General features: G+C 34.8%; 1 protein-coding gene across 7 annotated transcripts in view; it reads left to right on the forward strand.

The window, feature by feature from the left end:
- The first annotated feature begins 232 nt into the window (after window positions 1-232).
- LOC142322441 (17-beta-hydroxysteroid dehydrogenase 13-like) overlaps window positions 233-12,044 on the forward strand; it is a 164,718-nt gene continuing 152,906 nt past the window's right edge. For all 7 annotated transcript variants that reach the window (XR_012755866.1, XR_012755877.1, XR_012755876.1 and 4 more), the window contains exon 1: window positions 233-400. The gene's annotated coding sequence lies outside the window, so the exon portion shown is untranslated. The remainder of the gene's footprint in view (window positions 401-12,044) is intronic.

Genomic DNA, 12,044 nt, shown 5'->3' on the forward strand with positions numbered 1-12,044 from the left:
TGCTGCAAAAGAAAGTAGATCATGGTAATGCAATAAAAAAAAAATATATGAAAGCCAAAGAAGTTAACCTGTTAGGTTAGGCGTGATGAGAAAAGAAAGTAATAAAACGACGAACGGAGGCAGAAATCGTTGTAAGAAAGTGGGGGAGGGCACGAGTGTGTGAGTGAGAGAGGAACAGTTAGGCTAGTCCGACTGTTGAGACCACGTTGTGTCAGTTCAGTATAACAAAATACGTCCACAGATAGTTGTAGTGAGTAGGAAGACTGGCTTACTAGTAGTATAATATACTAGTAGTATTAACAGTTCGCTAGACAACAACATAAAATTGACAGGATTACATCGACCGTTTACCGTGTCTTGCCGCTGGATTTTCTGTTTATTAACTCTGTCTGGAGAAATTGTAAGTAAAAATAATTATTTTATAATTAATTAAAAGCTTATAAAAATTGAACAAATAATAATTAAAATTATATCTCATAATAGTATAGTTTATAAAAAAATAGGTTAAAAGTTGAAAATTCGAATTTGATAACTCATTTGAGAATATTTTAAATACTGTTTACCCCAATGATAAAATTAATACAATAATAATTTTTATAAGGGAAGGCGAACGAAATAAAAGCAGTTTTGTAAATATTTCGAAAAACATTATTTTTTCACACAATTAAATTAATTGACACTCAATTCAACTCATGTATACGATTCCAAGATTATTTTCCAAAAAAAGACCGATTTTCGAATATTTACTTTTTTGTATTTTGTAGATATTTTATACTGATCGATAGAAAATTCAATATCCAGATCACACCAGGAATGAGTGGGTTATGCTATTACATAGATAAATAGGATTACTACATGGATGGACTGTCCCAGTATTTGCGTGGATGGATCAAAGGAAACCATGATAAAAACCATAATCATAGCACGACACAAATTATTTTTAATTATATCATTAACAAAAACATGTAATTAAGTTTTAATCATTTTTAAAGTATATTTTATAAAGTATATTTTCGTTTTGTTATTTTTTTTAAAATTTCATCGACAGAAAAAGAACTATAATATTTTGACCTTTTTGAGGTAAACGGTACCACTTTTTTCTCAAAAATAACAATAAAATCGCACATTTTTACATTTATATAACAAGAATCAAATAAATCAATAATCAAATAACATCTTTTTACCAAAAACAGGACTAATCTTCCATATTAACAATCAATCCTGACTTAGTCTTCTATATTAATAGGTACCATAATTCGACTACCGGAAAATTTCAATATATCTTCGTGTATCACATTCCCCAGACCCCAAAACCACCGTCAGTTCAAAAGTTGATATATTTATACATACATATTTCACTTTCTTGTGGAAACGATAACTGCCGTAATTTTGAGCCAATCACTTTCAAATTGATACATAAAATATAACGACCCAAAATCTCAGTCGAATTCGTTGATGGCCAAAATCGGAACGTAGGAGTGGAAATGGGGGGCTTTTTTGAAAAAAAAAAAATATCGCTATAAGTTTCTTATTAAGTAAAATATCGAATTCGTTTAAAGTTCCAACTATTCTTTGAATAAAGGCCTAGTATGTAAGTAACGATTTTTGATATCACTAACCGTTGGCCCAGGGGGTTGAAAAAATAGGATTTCGAAGACAAAAAGAATCATACCTCCCTTAATAAGCACTTCGAATCGGTTTAAAGTGGTTGTTAGTCCTCTAAACATTACCTAAAACTTTTGTCTGAAACAATTATTGATATGACCAACCCTTACGGTAAGGGATGACCAAAATGTTGCTGGAATTGTAATAAGATGGAGCTTGTCGTTTGCTAAACACGTGAAACTTGTTTTTCACATGCAGCCATTGTCGTATTGAGTAAATATGAAGTTTTTCTTAACTTTAAACTGGAAATCTTTTTTATCCCCTACTTAGCACATGTGAAATTTACATCCGCCTTCCGGCCTGCCGAAACGGATTTTTTTTAATTTCTACTCGTCAATTTTATTCAAACATGGGTCTTGTAAATGTCTGAAAGAGGTCCAATATAAGCATTATTGCTTATAATTATAAATATTATCTAACCAAACTTAGATTACGCTCGCTTCGCTCGCTAACATTGACTAGCGAGCGTAGGTTTAAGTTTGGTTAGATTATATTTATAATTTTTTTTAAAATACCTACTGATTTTGAAGAAAAAAATACTAAAACTGTTACCCGCTTACCGAAAAAAATCCAAATATTAAAAAAAAAGAAAATCGTATATTTTAATTAAATAAAAACCGCTGGAACAATTTGATAATTTATTTATAATGACAATATTTTTTTTTGAAAGAGCGGGCATTAACAGCTATGGTCATTATCCCGGTGGAAATTGGTAACGTATGAATTTATCTCATGTCTGACTGGGAGTCGAATCCGGGACCTCCCAAATAAATGCCGAGACGCTACTTACTTAGCCACGGAAGTCGACAAATGACAGTTTAATAATAATAACAATAATAATAATATTCCGTAAGCCGAAATATTGTGTTTAATTATACAAAAACGTTCTGCTTAGATAAAAGTGGATATTTTAATCTTTTTTAAAGAAAACAGGTGACAACACAGATGTAGGACTTGAAGACCTACAACTGTGGGTTGTTTCTGATGCACGGCTTATACACACAACTTAATTAAAAATATTTATCATTTTATTTAAATATAATATTTTTTATTTTATTTAATTGAATGATTCTAACTAAAGCGCACGCGCATTTAATTCGCGCGTATGTGGCGGTACTAGCGGTGATGGTCAAAATAATTAAGCTAATGGTAATTTAACACAACTTATATAGAAAACATTTTGCTTGTACGTTCAAGAAACTGGTGTAGCCACGAGGTTTAACGCCCCACTCGAGTTGACCGAGCGATCGAGTCCCAGATCCAGCCAGACCGAGTTACTTTTTATATTACACTTTAAATATTTATTTGCCGGCCTCCGTAGCGCGAGTGGTAGCGTCTTGGCCTTTCATCCGGAGGTCTCCGGTTCGAATCTCGGTCAGGCATGGCATTTTCACACACGCTACAAATCATTCATCTCATCCTCTGAAGCAATACCTAACGGTGGTCCCGGAAGTTAAAAAAAAAAATTTTTTAAATATATTTATTTATTTTTCATCCCGGCGGGGATGCCCCACTCGGGGTGTCCCCGTTAGAGGCATTGGCATAAAGATCGAGTCCGAGCTTCCATCCGAGTGGGAACCCAGGGACGGCATAGCCGAGCCTGGTAGATCCTACTCTAGGGATTTGAGGCAGGCACAAACTGAGATCCGACCGGCGGGTCGAGACGTGGAGGCCCGTTAGAGTAAAGGACACTCCCCTGGGCCGTGTAATACTTAACTGCAGGATCCGGCCCGGGAAGAAGAAGAAGAAGAAGAGAGAAAAAAAATTAATTTATTTAATTGTACCGCTCACTTTAACGTCACAATATAATATTAGCTTACAGTGGGGATGCGATTTTTCAAAAATAGTTTTTGAAAATCAATTAATCGATTATGCAAATGATTAATTTTTAATAATTAACAAATGTGCCTAGAAAAAACATGACCTTCATTAGGCAAAATCTCGAGATACTGAAGGTCTACAGTCTTACCCCCTTGACCTTTTAAGTTGAAAATTTATTGGTATCAATAAATTTTCGTATTTTACAATAATAAAGTTTCGCCCCATATGTAGAAGTAATCTGACCAAGTTTGGTCAAAATCGGTTCAGTAGTTCTAGAGATATAAGGTAATTTAACACACACAAACACACGTATAAAAGAATACTATTCGGATAATTTTCATCCGATTTTTTTGTGTTTTTGTGTTCCTTAGGAGTCAAAACGTCAAGATCCGGTGAAAACCGCATATATCCAAATTTGGGCCGATTACAATACTTTCCCATCTAGAGCTATAGCGCTATCTAGACGGGAAAGTAAAAATGAGTAGGCGGATAGTTTTTACCAAAGATTACATATCCATAGATATAAAGGCAAAATTAAATTAATATTTTAGTTTCAGAAATATCTGTCAACATGTTTCATATTAACCAGTACTAAGCAGTGATCTGATAGCAAATTTTTGTATCTTGTTGAAAGCTGATCTTGAATTTTCATGTTTCTTTTATTAAAAATCTTTCAAGACAAAACAATATAAGGTTTGATTTTGTTGCAAATGATATCAACTTGATCTTCACATGAAAATATCTTATTATATAATTGCGTAGAAATTTTGCTTAATGCAAAATAGAATACTTCATTAAAATTTTATAATTTATAATTTTAATTTTAGAATAAATTTGCTTCATAAGTTCCGTAGAAAGGCAATATTTTTTTTATTTATCAAAATAAAGAAAATTTTATAATAAAAGTTTTTAATATCTTCAAATATTTTCGGTTGTTCTTTCCTACCCATTGGCGTCTCATAGCTAAAATTAGTGGGGCTGCTGCTCCAGAAAACGTTTTTCTAAGCCTTTTCAAGGCTATGGTTAAAGTTTTCGGTAAAATAAAAGAACCGAAAAAAAATTAATTAAATAGAACAGCTGGAAGCAGAATAATAATCTAATTCTACACTTTATCACATTCAAAATTATGGTACACATTGGGCTTAAAAACCGTGTTCGATTTAACCAAATAAATAATAAAGTTTCAAGGTAATTTATCGGTACAGTTAAATTACCTTGATAAATCGCTATTGACATTAATTTTTGATGAAACAAGAGAGAAAAATATTATTTTTTAAATTTACTAAAACTTTTTTTAGAAAATAAAAATTAAAAGGAAAGTAAAATATTTTTATTTATACATCAATAGTTACTATGATGATATTAATGGATTTGCAGCATGTAAAATAATTTCTGGAAGTCAGGGGTTTTGAACCCGATAATCCAGTAATAAAAAAGAAATGCTTCCACTGCTCCACGAATATCTATAAATTAATTTTTATTTATTTTTTTTTATTTTGAAGCTTATTAGATCATACATTTCCTTGGAATGACAAATAAAATTTATTCGTTTTCAACAAATTCAAATTGTATTTGATCTTTGAACAGCGTTTACCAAATTTTAAGTTTATTATTATTATTCTGCTCTCAGTATGCTCACGGCGAATATCGGCGGAGGGAAGGCCAGCAGACGGCGATTGCTGATGTCCACGGTGCGTTCCGTCCTGTTATACGGGGCGGAAGTATGGGCCCAGGCATTAACAGTCGAAAGAAACCGGAAGCGGCTCGCGCAGGTGCAACGCACTTTGGCATTGCGAGTCGCTTCCGCGTATCGGACGGTTTCCGAGCCTGCAGTATTGGTGGTCGCCGGCGTCATAACCATTACTATTTTGGCAAGGGAGCGCCAGGCGTCCTACAGGAGGCGACGGGAAGGTGAAGACCGGGAGACCATTGCCAAAGAGGAACGCACTCGCACGTTCCTCGCATGGCAAGAGACCTGGGACCACGAGACCAGAGAACGATGGACCGCAAGGCTTATCCCTCTGGTCAGGCCGTGAACGGAGCGGCGGCATGGAAAGGTAGAGTACTACATGACCCATTTTTTAACGGTCAAGGGTACTTTCGCGTTTACTTCCATGTCACAGGGAAAGCGTCGTCCCCCGACTGCCTCTATTGCCCCGGGGTAAAAGCACACCTTTTACAAATGTGCTCGGTGGGCGGCAGATCGATGGATACTAGAGGCGGATCGGAGCACTGAGCCCCCATAACGTGGTTGCGATGAGGCTCCGTAACCTGAGCAGATGGGAGAGTGTAGCCCGATTTGTCGGCAGCATTCTCAGGACCAAGAAGGGTGACCTGGATAGTCCTGAAAATTAGGTAGCAGCCTTCTCAGGCTAGTATAGGAGGACTCGACTGAAAGTAATGTGTTAAACGGTTTCGGGTCGAGCCCTGGTAGAAAGGGAGGTGTTTTTAGTCGGTAGTCTGCTGATGGTGATTGGATAATACCATCAGTGGGAGCCCTACACTCCGTACGTAAATGCAATTTCACCTCCCTCCGTAATGAAAAAAAAAATTATTATTATTATTATTAACACGAACTCGTGTGAGTTGTGGGTGCTAGTTGGCAGGGCCCACACTCGGTCCTAGACCGAGTGTGGGCCCTGCCAAAAACGCTCTGGTACGCAACCAACGCGCTTAGGAGAACAGTCGGTTTCACCTCTCTCTCTCTGGGGTCCAAATATCCACAAATTAACTCTCGTTCCACACAAATATGTCAATAAACATTGATAATTCAACACACAATGACAATCACAAACAAATGTAAATAATTATAAATATATATAACAAATTATCAATAAGGTTTTAAGTAACACTATAATGTCACACCAACAAATTCGCGTTGTGATACCATTTGGTAACCACCTCATACTTCTTGTGTTCTCCAGCGCACTGTAAATGAGCTTGCAGAACCCCAGATTTTCGTAACGAGTTTTCCTAATCCAGCGCTCTTTTCAGGATGTGTGCCATGCCATTGAACACTACAATACATTGCCTGGTGGTCCTTAGGGGTCACCCAAGGGGCCCAACGACTATCGGCACTACCTGGCTCTTCATGTTCCACATCCCGATAACCTCGATCTTTAAATCTTGGTATATTAGTTTCTTCTCCACATTCTTTTCCGTAATGTTCACGTCGTTTGGCACCGAGATATCTACTGGAAGTGCTGTTCTTCCAACAAGTTCTTTGAGTAAAATTTCAGCCTATTCGCATTTACCTGTTGACCGCAGGCGGAAGTCCGGGAAAAAGTGGTGGTCCTCTGACCTGAGCCTGCTGCGCGCAAGAGTGAGATCCGCGCGTAGAAACGCGGATCTCACCGCGCTTCTACGTGGGGATTATTGTTGACGATATACGCACTGAGGGTATGCTTGTCTACCGGCAGGTTCGTAGTGAATACGTTCATACCATCAAGGAAGCCAAACACAAGTTTTGGCAAAATTCCATGTGCTAGTTCAAGCGCATCCTTGGCAGCTCGCGAAGTCACGTTACCGGCCAAAGTCATTACACGTGGTTTTCAGTGTTCGGTGCGGGTTTGGTGGTCGGGATCATACATTAACATGTGTGGTGACCTACCAGGCGTTCCTGGATACTTTGTTTCCAGATGCGCCGGAGGTGAAGCAGAAAAAAAATCAGAAGTTATTAGTGAAATAGAAATTTTATGTACTTTTAAAAATGTGTATATGTAATTTAATAGGCATTATTTCATATATGTATATGTAATAAATTTGGTGAAACATCTGATTATTTAATATTAATTGAAAATTATAATTTAGAACCGTAATATTTTTTTTTGGATTGTCTAGTTTAATTTCTGTTCAGTATTTAATTATTCTGGAATTTCTGTTTTATTTTGTCTACATTAATGTTAACTAGAGGGTGATTGAAAAATAGACCCTTACAAGAACATATACAGTGAGGCATACATGCCCGATCTTTAATAAATTGCAAAAAATTCTTATCTTTTAGTTCATTACTCCTCTGATATTGTCGACAATGTTCTCCTTAATTCGAAGTTTATCATCATTCGTTTATATGTTTTGTTGCCAATCATTTAATCGCTCTTTGATTTGATATAATTCTTCTGATCTTTTTATGTGTACGCGTTCTCTAGTTTTCAAACTTTCTCTCTTTTTATATTTATCATCCTCTCTTAATCTTTTTATTCTTTCTTTGGTTTTAACATTTTCTGATCTAGTAATACAGTAATGAAGGGAATTTTACTCTAAACTAATATTTCATGTAAGATTGTTGAATTAATAATTGTATTAGTATTTTATGTTAATAAAAACTAATATTTTACAATTGTGTAACTATCCACTTTATTAAACAATTGGAGGAACGTACCCCATTTTAAAATGAAATTAATTTAAATAAAGTGCAATAAAAAATATTTATATGTAATTTAATAGGCGTTCAAGGAATTCGTGTGGTGTTTACATCAATTTTTTTTTTCTTAAAAAAGCTAAACATGTTTTCAATTTATATTATATTAGGACATTTTTGTTTTCTTTGCATTATTTCAAATAAATTACATAATACATAAAATTATCCACATCAATTTATCATTATTTCTTTTTTTTGCCTGATGAATTAGTTCATCATAGAAGCTTGTACGTGATAATATGGAAATAGAAAAATTTGAAGTGTATAAAAAATGTCAAACCTGACCGGGATTCAAAACCGGGACCTCGGAATAAAAGGTCGAGATGTTACCACTCTTTTTATAGATATTCTTTTACGTTTTCTAAAGTAAATATTTTTAAACAAAGGCTTTATTAAATAATATTAGTTCTCTTTTAAATGGTTTTTTCAATAACTTTAAAATTAATACTAATTATCATTAAATTACTTTTTGGAAATCATTTGATAAATAAAAGGACTGAGTAAGATTACTAAAATTTTAATGCCTGGGCCCACACTTCTGTCCCATATGAAAGGACGGAGTGCACCGTGAACATCATTAGTCGCCATCTGCACCCTTTAGGTCCAACGACATTCGCCATGAGCCGGATGAGACCGGTTATGGCCCTCGCAGCTTTGTCGGCGGCTCTCCGAAGCTGCTCAGCAAAGCTGAGTTTCTGGTCAATCATCATACCGACGTACTTCGAGGCCGGCTTGGTGTCGATAACCTCGACACCAAGTCGTAGTTCTTTAGAACCACGATCTTTGGTTAGCTGAGGGCTAGAGACAACCCATGGGCTTCCAGCCAGGCGCTGACCCTGTGCATAGCTCAGCTGCGCCTCAACTGGGCGCACTCCACACCGCGGTGTGTAACAAGTAGCCCAACGTCGTCAGCGTACCCAACCAAGCTCGACTCTTCAGGCATTTCCAGTCTCGGTAAGCCGTCGTAGACGGCGTTCCAAAAGTCGGGGTTGAGAATTGACCTCTGAGCCGCCATCGACGTGATCGCGGTCCTACGCCAGCCTACCGCGGTCTCATCTACGTGACCGCGGTTCCTTAATAATAAAAAAACTATAATAATAAATAAATAATAATAATAATACTTCCATGGCGTCATAGCTCTAGAACTATGATGGAAAGGAAAGTATGGTAATCAGAAATGCGATATGGTTATTTTTTACATTTCTCGAAGTGTCATGGCCCATGGACATCAAAAAACAAAAAACCGGGGTTAATGTTCGTACGTAAGTACAATCGTACATATGTTGGCGTGTTTAAAAATTAATAACTTTTGACTGGATAAACCGATTTGGATGAAATTTTGTTCAGAAACTCGCCTATACAGGACAACTTATTGGTAAAATTTTGGTGTCAATTTTTTCAAGATTTTTACGAACATAATACAATTTTATATTAAGATCAGGTCGTGTGTGAATGCTTATGGAATCATTATTAATAAATTATTCCCAATATTGACCCCTTACCCAAAAAAGTCGAAGTCTTTTTTATTTTTTTATTTATTGCGCATTTTTTACCGATTATTTTTATGTCTTTCTAGGCAAAGAAGTAGTTCAAACAACTTCAAAAAAGAAGATAATTTGGAATGGGGAAAAACAGATAATGTCGCGATATTGTGGTCGTACAGGGAATTGGTTTATTATTAATAACAATGATGATATTGGGAATAATAATGTGTAGTAGTGAATCATTGTAAGCATTAGACATCCAGTGTACATAGAACAATGCTAACACCCAAGCGGGCGCATTCTTCGAAATACAAACAGATTGTCGAGCGTCAGAAAAAACAAAGTTTGGTGCCTGGAATACCGACGTATCTAAACCGGAAATCCGATTAAAAATATATATATATATTTTATTGTTTTTTTTTTTTAAATTAACCATTAAATTATGTGAAGTCTGCTCTAGGTGTGTTCCACAAACTTTATCAATACGTGGCCTTATCGTTGACAAACTAACATGCAAATCATCTTCAACATGTACCTGCCTATTTTACTGCTTAAATTTCACTATTTTCATTGTAGAAAATTTTGTTTTGCACAAGTATGAGAATAAAAATGGCAGAAAGACTTTGATGGCCCTTTCTACGATTGTGGGATGGTGTACAAATCCAAAAGGTCTGTATTGAAGTATCTAGAATTTTGTTTCTATGGTAGAATCACATGAATTTTAAAAATTCATTTTTACTTTACCGTCTAAATAGCGATATAGCAGAGCTATAAGTCTAGAAGTCTAGTGTATAAGAAGACATTATAATCGTCCCAGTTTGGGCAAATGCTGTTTTCACAGGATCTTGAAGTTTTCACACCTAAGGAACCTTAAAAACCGGATGTAAATTTTCCTATGGAATTTTCCTGATGGAAATGTTCGTATGCACGTGTGTGTGTACGGTGTCACACTCTAAATCACCTTATATCTCCAGAAGTACTCGATCGATTTTGACTAAATTTGGTCAGATTATTTCTATATATGGTGTATTGAATCCGTTAAATTTTCATTTTAAAAGGTCAAGGGAGTGAGGCTGTAGAGCAAGGTCACCCTAACTATCCCGAAATTTCACCTATATTATCATATTTTTCTTAGGCACATTTATTACCAATTAAATAATAACAATATTTGAACATAAATACTTTGAAAAATCGCACCCTCACCCCGAAAAAATTCTCTAAATTACTACTATGTTGTGACGTAATAAGTGAAATGAAGAATTAAATAAATGAATAATATTTAAAGTGTAAAAAAGTAACTCGGTCTGGCCGGGTCTCAAACTCGATCGCCCCGTCGACTCGGTATCTAGTGCGTTAAGCCTTGCGGCTGCACCAGCCTGCTGAATGAACAAGTGCAATTTGTTCTATGAGAGTTGTGAAATTACATTAGGTTAGTTAGTGCCGACCGCCGCCGATAGTACCGCCACACCCGCACGAATTAAATACTGTAAACGCGCGCGCTTCAGTTAGAATCATTGAATTAAATAAACGAAAAAATATTATATTTAAATAAAATGATGAATATTTTAAATTAAATTGTGTGTATGTTTGTGTAAGCCGTGCATCAGAAACAATCTACAGTTGTCATATTTTATTCATTGACAGTTAAATTAGTGGCAATTTGTATGTTGATCTCACTAGATGTACCAAAGAGAGAAAATACGTATTCTAACTTTGAAACGGACAAGGTAGGGAATATTTTATTACTGTAATTTCTTACTCATTTAGGTGTTTTTACTTCCTTGTACAAGTACTGTAATCACAAAAAATTTCGGTTTTCAAATTTCAACGGAAATATCCATTTTCAACATTCTTGAATTCATTTTGACTAGTTTCGGCGTGACGTCTGTACGTGCGTATCTCACATAACTCAAAAATTATTAGCCGTAGAATGTTCAAATTTTGGATCTATGACTATTGTAACATCTAGTTGTGTATTTCCCATTTCGATTGCAGTCAACTGGACCAAAAATCTCCAAAAAAGCCCAAAGTTCAAAAAATTTGAATTTTGGACTTTACCTTAATTGCATTAACAAGCTCTTATTGAGAGCTTTTCAACGATGTATCATAAGTGCTACTTATTTTCATTGGTTCCAGAATTATACCCATATAAAATTTTAATTAATGAAATATTTGGATCTTATAATGGGAAAGCACATCGAAGAGAATCTGACTTCATTTCCTACTTAATTTTTAACTTGTTTTTTAATTTAAATATATTGATCTATTAATAATTATTAACCTATGATTGTAAAAAATGTTTTATTATATATAATAATTAAATAACAAAAAAAGAAAAAATGTAATAATAAATATAAATATATAAAAAATACATACAGAAGCATAAGAGACATACAGACAGACAAACATTCATATTATATATATATATATATATATATATATATATATATATATATATATATATATGTAGCAATAGCGAAGCATTGCCGGGTCTGCTTGTTACTTTATAAAAGTCGCCACTTCCAACTTTTTTATTAGATGTTAAGTGGAGAAATTATAAAAATGTTAAAAAAAAAACTAGTTGGTAAAACTTGTACCTACTTTATTTCCCCTACTTTAAAAAAAAAATCTTAATAGGATTCTATAACTTTAAT

The sequence above is a fragment of the Lycorma delicatula genome, chromosome 1 (assembly GCF_047948215.1).
Source record: "Lycorma delicatula isolate Av1 chromosome 1, ASM4794821v1, whole genome shotgun sequence".
NCBI lineage: Eukaryota > Metazoa > Arthropoda > Insecta > Hemiptera > Fulgoridae > Lycorma > Lycorma delicatula.